Below are 12,674 nucleotides of genomic sequence, written 5' to 3'. Positions count from 1 at the left end.
ACTTGGAGGTCCCACCGTTATTTCAACCTTTATCATCACAGGACACAGGGGTCCCATCGGTGAGTACTACCGATTTTGTGATGCTACCTTAGTTATATCAGCTGTGCACAGCTTATATACATTTATATCACTGATTCACTCCTTCAGTATTCTTTCACATAGGCTGGCTACCTTGTACTATAGTACTGGACTCCCAGTTACCAGCTGACCATCCTCACTCCATGGCTGTTGTGACGGGAGTGACTTTTGGGGGTGGGGGGACCCCTGTATCATCTTCCCAAATTCTTATGTTTAACCACCCTGTGCCTGTTAAGGGGTACAGGGTGTGGATGTCTATTGGTGTGTTGTCCTTTGTTACTTGCCACATGGCTGTCCATTGTCCTTTGCCATGTGCTGCATGTCATTGTTCTGTCTCTTGGTTAGGTGGGGGGGTGTTTCCTGTAGCCCTTCCCACTGATGGGGCAGGCTGAGGATGTGTTTCCCGTAGCCCTCCCCACTGATGGGACAGGCTGATGATGTGTTTCCTGTTCCTGGTTGTGTTTTCCCGCCCTGTGTGTGTATATATGTGTGTGTGTGTATATATTGTGGGAACTCACTTCAAATGGTAGAGCTCTTCTTGTTAAAGCACACAGCAACTCGCTTCTTTAAGGGTTTTTTTGCCCACTTTTATTTAAAAGAAAAAGTTCCAGAAACACAAATGCTTCCCACGCAGGGGTATCCACCAACAAGCAATACCAACAAAGATTCAGCCTCCTGGCTTGTACACCGTTCAATGTCTGTCTCCTGCAGACTCTTCCCAAATGATGGCCACTAGCACACAGCTAGTCTGGCTTCCACCTCTCCTAGGTGGAGCCCACCTGACTTCCAGGCAGTGACCTCCTGTCTTCCAAGTGGAGCCCTCCTGACTCCTATCTGCTGGGGTGGAGCCCTCCTGTCTCCTATCTGCCGGGGTGGAGCCCAGAATCATGGCCTGGCCTCCACAAAAAGGCCTGCACACACCTATGCCATCAGCGCGCTGGCTGCTCCCAAAATATGGGCCCAGGATTGGAGATTTCATCCCTCCCAAATCTCTTAGAAATCTCCAGGCTACAGGTCCCAAAACAAGCTTTACAAACCAAAGAGGAAACTGATAAACCAGTTTCCTCTGCATTATGAGATGTGCCTGGAGCCCCTCAACCTGTATGGTTGAGAATCCTGGGTCTCCATGATTTCCACCGTGGCAGGATACCGCACTGCCACATATCCCCCCCCCCCTTTGTTTTGATCCCGTAGGGGGCAGAACACACAAGCCCAAACTCTTTAATTTGGCACCTCTGTGCCAGCCTTCACCCATATGAGCCCATTCCTGACTGACATTGCTTTCAAAGGGAAACTTTCCTTCCTGTCTTATGAGACGACTTTCCCTGTATTCTTATTTTCCTTGGGGCCACCCAAGTCACCTTCCCATTAAGGAACTTCCAAAACTTGGTACCTTTCTGAGGATGAGGTTGACGCCTGAGTTTTAGGTGTCGGATAACATTAAAGCTACGCTGCACTCTAAACCGCCGGTTTCCCTTTACCTTTGAAGGGGTCACGCTTTTAAACACAAAAAGTGTGTGTTCTTTTATTGGGGTTACCTTAGACCCTCTCTGCATTCTATGTACATGCATCCTCTTACTGACAAAACTTAACTCTGCCTGTTTCCCCCCATACACTGCATGCTTTCTTTTGTCACTGACATTAAGAGACGACAGCAATGTCCTACTCTCCTTCTGAAGAACAGACAGATTGTCTTGCCCTTTAGATGTTTTTATGTCAGGGTACCTTTTTAAATAACCCACTTCCTTAACGTTTTCCTTCTGGGCAGATATGCCATTTAGTTTCCCTTCCCAGACTACCCTCCTGAACCTGTAGGGGGCCTAATTCTACTGCAGCTTTTCTCTCAGCTGTGTCTACCACATCATTACCCACCACATCACATGTTTCAGGGTTATCCGCACGCATGTCCTCATGACCTTCAGGTCCATCATTAGGCTTATGGTCACCCACAGAAACTAAATGATCGACATTTACCAGTGCATCGCACTTTTCCTCATCATAATAAATATCAACATTTACAAGGGCCTTGCATTTTTCCTCATGGTCAGAAACATCCACACCTTTGTCAGAATTAATTTCAATGTTTGGCAGGGCAGTGTCTGGAGACCAAGTGCACAGCGTGGAGTGGTTGTCTCCCATGGCAACGTCGCTATCGACCAGCTCCACTGGCACATGAACCTCTTCCAGCAACTGTCCTGACACCTGACTGTCATAACATAATTCCACATTTGGTTTACTGATCCCAATCACTTGATTTGTGCCATCTGACACTTCCACCAACACCAGCTCATTTGGCATCACACTTCTCATTACCACACCATTGGATCCTTTGTGGGTTGTGGACATGATCTCTGCTATGCGCTCAATCTCACTTGGCCCGTCCATATTGGGAGGGAGACCATCTGCAGCAACAGCAAGTGTGCCCTTGTCTATAAGCCGCTCTGCAGTCCCTCCATTTAGCACAGCAGAAGTCGTGTCCACTCCACTGTTAGAAACAGAGGTCCCTTTTAACAAAGCCAACAGGTTTTCAGCCCATCTGTCCCAGTCTACTTTCTCTGCGCTCCAATCAGAGGTACTACGCAGTACTCCATCAACTGCAGGAGGAGACACAGGACAGAGTGGCTCAGCAGACACATCACATATCACTTTTGTTCAAACAAAACTGTGGCACTAAATTTTTAACCTCAACAGGTTGCAATATCACACCCTCTGTCAGGAATGGACTGGCCAGCAATGGTGGGACTCGCCTGCCTTTTGATCTGCAGTACCAGGGCTGGCCAGCGGGTGCTCCCAGCAATCAGAGACTCAACCTTTCAGCCAGCTAACACCTGGAACTGATGATACTGGTGTATTTAAGGGATGGCCAGACTTGCAGACTCTGCCTTGGTGTTGTGTTTGTCCTGGGCCCTGTATCTGTCCTGCATCCTGTATCCTGTTCCTGCTCTCTGTTCCTGTCTGATTCTCTGCTGACCCTGTTCTGATCCCTGGCTTGTGACCCTGACCATCCCTCTGCCTGACCCTCTGTACCACGCTGCTTGCTACCTGTTCTGATCCCTGGCTTGTGACCCTGACCATCCCTCTGCCTGACCCTCTGTACTATGCTGCTTGCTACCTGCTGAACCTGACCTGTGACCCCGACCATTCTCCGCTTGCTCCCTCTGTACCTACCTGCCCTATTGATATTGACCCGGCCTGCCTGACGACGCTTGCTTGTTTGTACTGTTATCTGTGGGTGGTTGGTTTGGTTTGTTTGCACTGTATTATGTTTTAGTATTGCACTGCGTTTATGGTTGTATTGTTAGTGTTAATAAATTACATTGTTTATCACATATCTGAAGTCTGCGTTTCCCTGCGTCAGTCACACATCTCTGGTAACACCTGGGAGCCCTGACACCCTCACCACCGTACTCTGATGGCGCTTCATTCACCTCAGGAACACTTCCATACCTATTGTCATTACTGACAGACTCAGTTAACCCATTATCACCATGAGCATTTTCAAATATTTCAGTTTTAGCATTTAAATCATTTGGTTCAAGTACTCTCTTGTCCAGAGCAGCACCATAGTTGTCCAAGGCAACCTCTGGCTCCAACACACAGAGCTCCCAGGAGGTTTCCATGGACACCTTTGCAGCCCTGGATATGGTTGCCAAGGGCAACAACATATCTTTACTCATATTCACATCAACACTCTTATCCTTAGTGAGCTGTGCTAGCCCATCACCAACCATAACATTAAATTTACCAACAGTAACAGTTTTGTCGGCATGACCATCAGCATTCTCATTGCATGTAGACATGACTGTGGTTTTTGCAGGTAATCCCTGGCTATTACCCAGCTGAGCAGCCCGTGAGCCATGCCTCACAGCACCCTCTCCCTTTAAAGGGACACTATATTCAGTTTTAGCAGCTCCATAGCTGACCTAGGAAATCCTCTGCTTCATCACTGCGGGCTCCTGGGAGGTTTCCCTGGGCATCTCTGCAGCACTTGTCACTAGGGAACACTGTGCCATGACAGTTTTGGTCACCCCTAGTTTACCTTCCCCAGCCTTCTGCTGGATTATAGCAGGTACATGCAGAGTCCCCATGTACTTTTCCATATTTAGTCCTGCTAATCGTTGGGCTGTTCCCTGTGCCTCCCCACTACTCAGGGTAGCACACAGCAGCCAGTCCATGTCCATCTTTATTGTGGAACTCCCTGAAGGACACACTCTCACTTCCTTGGACTCAGTCCCACAACCTGAAACAGTCTTACCATTTCCTGCAGCAGGTGTCATAGCCTTCACTTGAGTGCGTAGGATCTGGATCCTTTCTGTCATCTCCTCTGCTTGGCTTTGGCCACCCAGTTCATCCATGCAGCTATAGGATGATACTGTGGCAGGCACTTCTGACTCCTTGGCACCCCCTGCAGGCACAATAGGTACTTCCTCACTATTGCTAGAGGTGGCTGCCAAAATTTTTAAACCCGAATCTGGGCTTGCAGATGAAGACTTTTGCCCAGTAGCACCTTCATCAGTGGTATTCCATAAACTGGGGCAGGTAAAGATACCATGCCCAAACTGACCACATTCCAGACAGGGTATGGTTCCACAGATAACCTTCTTGGGATACGGAACCACATCTCCCTTGTAGCCCCTTCTCCTGGTTGGCAGGCTTTCTCCTGTTGCTATGGGAGATAGCACTCTCCCAGCTGAACTTTGTGGGTTCCTTCAGATGTGCTGAACTCTCATCTCTGCGTTGCCACAATCCTCTGCAGACAACACTTCTCTCACAGGGTCTGCAGGCCTGAAGTCACAGGTGTTGCTATGGGCAACCACATTCTTCTGAAATTTTTGGGCAGCCTGCTGCTCCTTCCTGGAACTCCAAGCAGGCTTCCCAATTGCATACCCAGACCTTTGTCTGGTTGTGTCACCTTGCACTGGAAGCTGGGATAAAGGGCACTTGGAGACAGTGTGCCCCCATTCACTGCACCGCAAACAGCGCTCTTGCGGCAGTATCTTGGCCGAACTTCCAACACTGCATCCTCTTTCAGGCTTAGTACTCTGCACACAGAAAACGGGTTTCCTTTCACCAGCGTTGCCAAGGACAACAGTATGCACTTCCCACTGTGGCAAAATCTGTGCAGCCATGTATGGGGCTTGTTCTGGTGATAACCCCTCCAGCCACAGGGCTCGGTCTCTCATTTCAGCTAATCTTGCTTCTTTTCTTTGCTTTGACCGCCCCATCTTCACAGTCACTTCACAACACTTTTGCACAGTCCAGCAACCAAGAAATGAAGCACTGTCTCTTTAAGGCAGGTTCTCCTCACCTGCACACACAAATTGTGCTGTCCATTGCACATAAACACAGTTCATATAACTGATGAACTTACTTCTTTTGCAGGGATCTCCAATTCTGCCCGCATCCTCCACCATATGTGGGAACTCACTTCAAATGGTAGAGCTCTTCTTGTTAAAGCACACAGCAACTCGCTTCTTTAAGGGTTTTTTTGCCCACTTTTATTTAAAAGAAAAAGTTCCAGAAACACAAATGCTTCCCACGCAGGGGTATCCACCAACAAGCAATACCAACAAAGATTCAGCCTCCTGGCTTGTACACAGTTCAATGTCTGTCTCCTGCAGACTCTTCCCAAATGATGGCCACTAGCACACAGCTAGTCTGGCTTCCACCTCTCCTAGGTGGAGCCCACCTGACTTCCAGGCAGTGACCTCCTGTCTTCCAAGTGGAGCCCTCCTGTCTCCTATCTGCCGGGGTGGAGCCCTCCTGTCTCTTATCTGCCGGGGTGGAGCCCAGAATCATGGCCTGGCCTCCACAAAAAGGCCTGCACACACCTGTGCCATCAGCGCGCTGGCTGCTCCCAAAATATGGGCCCAGGATTGGAGATTTCATCTAGAGATGAGCGAATCGAAGTATCCGAAGTGGAATTCGAGTCGAATATCGGAAAAATTTCGATTCGTGCCGAATCCGAAAAACAGCCTAATTCGGACGCGCGAATCGAAATTTTTCCGAAAATGGCGGCTGACATGTGCGGCGACGGAGCGGGGATGTCGGGGAAGGCGCGCAGACAAGGCGCGCTGCCCCATAATGCATTCCTCAACGACATGTGATCGCATCAGCCAATCAGCAGCCAGCCAGCCAGCACTGTGTAATGGTCGAGGTATATATAGCGGCCATTTTGGAAATCTTCATTTGCCTGCAGTCATTGAACAGAGGCAGACCGCTCTGTACTAGGGACAGGGACAGAGTTAGGGCCACAGAAACGAGAATTGGGGACAGAGAGAAGTTACTTAGGGACAGAGAACCATTACTCAGGGACACAGACTTGTTAATGAGGGCCACAGAATCGTTATTTAGGGACAAAGAAACGCTAGTTAGGGCCACAGAATTCATACTCAGGGACAGACAGAATTTTCACTCAGTGCCAGAGAATTGTTACTTAGGGCCACAGAAACGTTATTAGGGCCACAGAATTTTTACTCAGGGACAGACAGAATTGTTACTGAGTGCCAGAGAATTGTTACTCAGGGACAGACAGAATTGTTACTGAGTGCCAGAGAATTCTTACTCAGGGCCACAGAATTCATACTCAGGGACAGACAGAATTGTTACTCAGGGACAGACAGAATTGTTACTGAGTGCCAGAGAATTGTTACTCAGGGACAGACAGAATTGTTACTGAGTGCCAGAGAATTGTTACTCAGGGACAGACAGAATTGTTACTGAGTGCCAGAGAATTGTTACTCAGGGACAGACAGAATTGTTACTGAGTGCCAGAGAATTGTTACTCGCACAGACACAAAATTGTTACTTGCACAGACACAGAATTGTTACTCGCACAGACAGAATTGTTACTCAGGGCCACAGAATTCATACTCAGGGACAGACAGAATTGTTACTGAGTGCCAGAGAATTGTTACTCAGGGACAGACAGAATTGTTACTGAGTGCCAGAGAATTGTTACTCAGGGACAGACAGAATTGTTACTGAGTGCCAGAGAATTGTTACTCAGGGACAGACAGAATTGTTACTGAGTGCCAGAGAATTGTTACTTGCACAGACACAGAATTGTTACTCGCACAGACACAGAATTGTTACTCAGGGCCATAGAATTCATACTCAGGGACAGACAGAATTGTTACTGAGTGCCAGAGAATTGTTACTCAGGGACAGACAGAATTGTTACTGAGTGCCAGAGAATTGTTACTCAGGGACAGACAGAATTGTTACTGAGTGCCAGAGAATTGTTACTCAGGGACAGACAGAATTGTTACTGAGTGCCAGAGAATTGTTACTCAGGGACAGACAGAATTGTTACTGAGTGCCAGAGAATTGTTACTTGCACAGACACAAAATTGTTACTTGCACAGACACAGAATTGTTACTCGCACAGACACAGAATTGTTACTGAGTGCCAGAGAATTGTTACTCAGGGACAGACAGAATTGTTACTGAGTGCCAGAGAATTGTTACTCAGGGACAGACAGAATTGTTACTGAGTGCCAGAGAATTGTTACTCAGGGACAGACAGAATTGTTACTGAGTGCCAGAGAATTGTTACTCGCACAGACACAAAATTGTTACTCGCACAGACACAGAATTGTTACTCGCACAGACACAGAATTGTTACTCGCACAGACACAGAATTGTTACTCGCACAGACACAGAATTGTTACTCGCACAGACACAGAATTGTTACTCGCACAGACACAGAATTGTTACTCGCACAGACACAGAATTGTTACTCAGGGCCACAGAATTCATACTCCGGGACAGACAGAATTGTTACTGAGTGCCAGAGAATTGTTACTCAGGGACACCTAATCGTTGAATTAAATAGTATGTCAGACAACATGCAGAGGAGTGGCAGAGGAGGCAATGTTTTAGGAGCGAGCAGACGTGGCAGCAGAGGAAGGGGTCGAGGCAGCAGTATTCGCAGCCAGAGGCCAGTGCTCCCGGTGTCATCCAGCGGTCGTGTCTCCACCGACAACCCTGCCGTCATTGATTGGTTGGCTCGGTCGTCTTCCTCTTCCCAGGTCACCTCTGACACCTACAGCCAACGGTCGGTGGGTACGTCAGACACAACCGTTAGTTGGCATGGCCCGGGAGCAAGCCCACTGAAATCACGTGTCCTCTACCTGCCCCTGTCCTTTGCTGTTCCCTCACCAAGCGAAGTATCGCATGCTGTGGGCTCAGCCCCACTGTACAGTGAGGAAGAGCTAACAGAGGGCGGTCAGGAACGGGGGGAGACATCGGCCTTTTCAGCAGCCAAGCGAACAAGTACTGGCGAGGAGAGTGGCTCGGTAGCCGGTCTAGAGACAGGTCTGTCTCCTGACCCAGACGCAGCCGAGGGGGCTAGTAGTGAGGCGGAGACCCTACTTGATGATGAGGAGGTTGATCGCACTTGGCAGCCTCGTCGTCATCAGGCAATTTCTTCCGCATCATCAGGAGAAGAGGGTGGCAGCTTGGCAGCGAGCAAAACAGTCGGTGGGTTGCACAGGAGACAGCAGCAGGGTCGCATCAGTGTCAGTGGAGCCAAACGTCCACGGAGTAGAGCACCAGCTCCACTGCAGCCTACCACCACGGCCAGTAGTGGTGCCGGTGCGCATGGAGGAAGTAGCAGTCAGCCAGTGAAGAGTAGCGGGGGCAAAGTTTCCTACTCGGTGGTGTGGCAATTTTTCCTCAAGCCGCCCGAGGAAGTAAACGTAGCCGTATGTCGACTATGTGGCCAGAAATGCAAGCGTGGCCAGGGGGCCCATGTTGGGACTACAGCGTTGCGTCAGCATATGCAGCGTCACCATTCGGTGGCCTGGGAAAACCGTGATAAACATACGGCGGTTCTGCCTGCCCCAGCCCCCGCTCCATCACCCGCTCCGTTACTTGCTCCGTCACCCGACGTCGTCAATCGCCCTCTATCAGCCAGTCAAGGCTCCAACACCTCTGCTGAGGGGAGTTGTCGCTCATTGGCATCTTCCGCTCGTTCAGATGCTCCTTCTCCTGCTACTCCTCTTCTCGGATTCCGTCAACAGTCTTTCTTGGAATCCGTATCCAAGAGACAACAGTTTGCGAGCACGCACCCGACGGTGCAAAAGCTGAACGTCCTCCTGTCCAAGTTGCTGGTGCTGCAGTCCCTCCCTTTCCAACTGGTGGACTCAGCACCTTTCCGAGAAATGATGGCTTGTGCCGCGCCGCGGTGGAGAGTGCCAAGCCGTCATTTCTTTGCCCAAAAGGCAGTGCCAGCCCTGCATTCACATGTAGAAGAGATGGTGGGCCAGTCTTTGAGCATGTCGGTCTCTGCCAAAGTGCACGGCAGCGCCGACGTGTGGAGCTGTAACTACGGTCAGGGACAGTACATGTCATTTACGGCCCACTGGGTGAACGTGGTGCCGGCACAGCCGCACCAGCAACTTGGACAGGTCACGACGCTTTTGCCTCCACGTTTGCACGTCCTTGGTCCAGCAAGCATGTCCGCCTCTACCACCTCTTTTTCCGCCGTGTCCTCAGCCGCCACCCCCGTGCCAAGTCCCATTACCCGACCGGCATATCACATGTGCAGGGCGCAACGGTGTCACGCTGTGCTGCACCTGGTATGCCTTGGCGAACGTAGTCACACAGGGGAGGAACTGCTGAGTGTAATGAACAGAGAAATCGACAGATGGCTGTCTCCGCGCAAACTAAAAATCGGAACCATGTTGACTGACAACGGAAAGAACATGGTGTCTGCTCTGCGTCAAGGAAGGTTGTGCCATGCGCCATGCATGGCTCACGTGTTCAATCTGGTTGTCAAGCGGTTCCTAAAATCCACCATCCCACTGCAAGACATCCTTAAAATGTCACGTAAACTGTGCATGCATTTCAGCCATTCCTACACCGCAAAGAACACCCTCATTGAGCTGCAGCGGCAGAACGGAATTCCACAGCATCGCCTGATCTGCGACGTTGCAACAAGGTGGAATTCAACCCTACACATGTTAGACCGCCTTTACGAGCAGCGAAAGGCCATCACCGATTTCCTGATGTTACAAGCGGATAAAGGTACTCCCCTGTGTAACTTAGATGTCAGCCATTGGCAGCTCATGCGTGACACCTGCCGCTTGCTCAGGCCCTTTGAGGAGGCCACGCTATTCGTGAGTCGGCAGGACTATGGGATGAACGACGTCATTCCTCTGTTGCACGTCCTGGAACAAATGCTGTTAACAATGGCTGGTCAGGGTGCGGTAGACGTGGCGCACAGATCTCAACGCCACATGACCCCTGTGGGGGCAGGACAGGAAGAAGAGGAGGAGGTAGAGGAGGACATTTGTGCTCAGGAATTATTGAGTGAAATGGGTGGTTTTTCCACTCAGCGGACAGGAGTGGAGGAGCAGGAGCATCTGGTAGAGGAGGAGGAGGAGGAGACAGAGGACCCAGACGCACCGTGGCAGTATGCTGTGGAGATGGAGGCAGGGAGTCCCTCGCATTCCTTGGCACAAATGGCCCATAGCATGCTCGGTTGCTTGCGTAGCGACAGCCGAATAATAACCATCAGACAGAGGGATGACTTTTGGCTGTCCACCTTGTTGGACCCTCGCTACCGGTCCAAAATGGTGGCCTTTTTCACACCTGCTGAGAGGGAGGCCAAAATTACGTACTATAAAAACCACCTATGTAGTCAGTTGGTCTCTGCCTTTGTGCGCCAACGTCCATCCTCAGACACTGTGGGCCCTGTGCGCTCGCGTTCCGCTGGCATGGCAGCAGGGGAGGGGTGGGGTGGTAGGAGCAGTGGCAGCTCCACCAGCAGCGGCTGCCTCAGTCTGCAGTCGATGATGAGTAGCTTTCTTCACCAGCGCAGTGAGGAAACTACTAACCAGCCGCAGCAGCAGCAGCAGCATCAGGTGGACCTGGAGCAGGAGCTCAAACAACAGGCTTGGGCCTACTTGGACAGCACCCTGCCAACCGAGGTAGACAATCCCCTTGACTACTGGGCAACGAAACTTGACCTTTGGCCCCAACTAGCTGAATTTGCCCTTGAAAGGCTGTCATGCCCGGCCAGTAGCGTGGCATCGGAGCGCGTGTTTAGTGCGGCAGGAGGTATTGTAACTCCGCGGAGGACACGACTGTCCACCCAAAGTGTGGAGAGACTCACGTTTCTGAAAATGAATCAGGCGTGGATTAGTCTGGATTTCAAACCACCAGTTCCTGACACAACTGACTAAATCCGCCATGAATCATGCCTCAAACATGTGCCACTTTCAGGTCTCCTCACACTGCTGGTGTGTTTAATTTTTTGACATAGGGTGCTGGCAGATTACGGGCCTCACATAGCTGCTGCCAGGCCCCTAATCTGCCATGGGCCCCTATATACCGCCTCCTCATGCTGCTGCCAAGTCTAGAGTCTCTCATGGGTCCCTGTACGGCCTCCCATTGCTGCTGTCTCCATCGCCACACTCTGCTGCCATGTGCCACTTTCAGGTCTCTTCACACTGCTGGTGTGTTTAATTTTTTGACATAGGGTGCAGGCAGATTACGGGCCTCACATAGCTGCTGCCAGGCCCCTAATCTGCCATGGGCCCCTATATACCGCCTCCTCATGCTGCTGCCAAGTCTAGAGTCTCTCATGGGTCCCTGTACGGCCTCCCATTGCTGCTGTCTCCATCGCCACACTCTGCTGCCATGTGCCACTTTCAGGTCTCTTCACACTGCTGGTGTGTTAAATTTTTTGACATAGGGTGCAGGCAGATTACGGGCCTCACATAGCTGCTGCCAGGCCCCTAATCTGCCATGGGCCCCTATATACCGCCTCCTCATGCTGCTGCCAAGTCCAGAGTCTCTCATGGGTCCCTGTACGGCCTCCCATTGCTGCTGTCTCCATCGCCACACTCTGCTGCCATGTGCCACTTTCAGGTCTCTTCACACTGCTGGTGTGTTAAATTTTTTGACATAGGGTGCAGGCAGATTACGGGCCTCACATAGCTGCTGCCAGGCCCCTAATCTGCCATGGGCCCCTATATACCGCCTCCTCATGCTGCTGCCAAGTCCAGAGTCTCTCATGGGTCCCTGTACGGCCTCCCATTGCTGCTGTCTCCATCGCCACACTCTGCTGCCATGTGCCACTTTCAGGTCTCTTCACACTGCTGGTGTGTTTAATTTTTTGACATAGGGTGCAGGCAGATTACGGGCCTCACATAGCTGCTGCCAGGCCCCTAATCTGCCATGGGCCCCTATATACCGCCTCCTCATGCTGCTGCCAAGTCCAGAGTCTCTCATGGGTCCCTGTACGGCCTCCCATTGCTGCTGTCTCCATCGCCACACTCTGCTGCCATGTGCCACTTTCAGGTCTCTTCACACTGCTGGTGTGTTAAATTTTTTGACATAGGGTGCAGGCAGATTACGGGCCTCACATAGCTGCTGCCAGGCCCCTAATCTGCCATGGGCCCCTATATACCGCCTCCTCATGCTGCTGCCAAGTCCAGAGTCTCTCATGGGTCCCTGTACGGCCTCCCATTGCTGCTGTCTCCATCGCCACACTCTGCTGCCATGTGCCACTTTCAGGTCTCTTCACACTGCTGGTGTGTTAAATTTTTTGACATAGGGTGCAGGCAGATTACGGGCCTCACATA

Source organism: Staurois parvus, unplaced genomic scaffold (genome assembly GCF_062004578.1).
Source record: "Staurois parvus isolate SC_StPar_1 unplaced genomic scaffold, SC_StPar_1.0 ptg000056l, whole genome shotgun sequence".
In the NCBI taxonomy this organism is placed as follows: Eukaryota; Metazoa; Chordata; class Amphibia; order Anura; family Ranidae; genus Staurois; species Staurois parvus.
Note: the sequence above shows the minus strand (reverse complement) of the source record.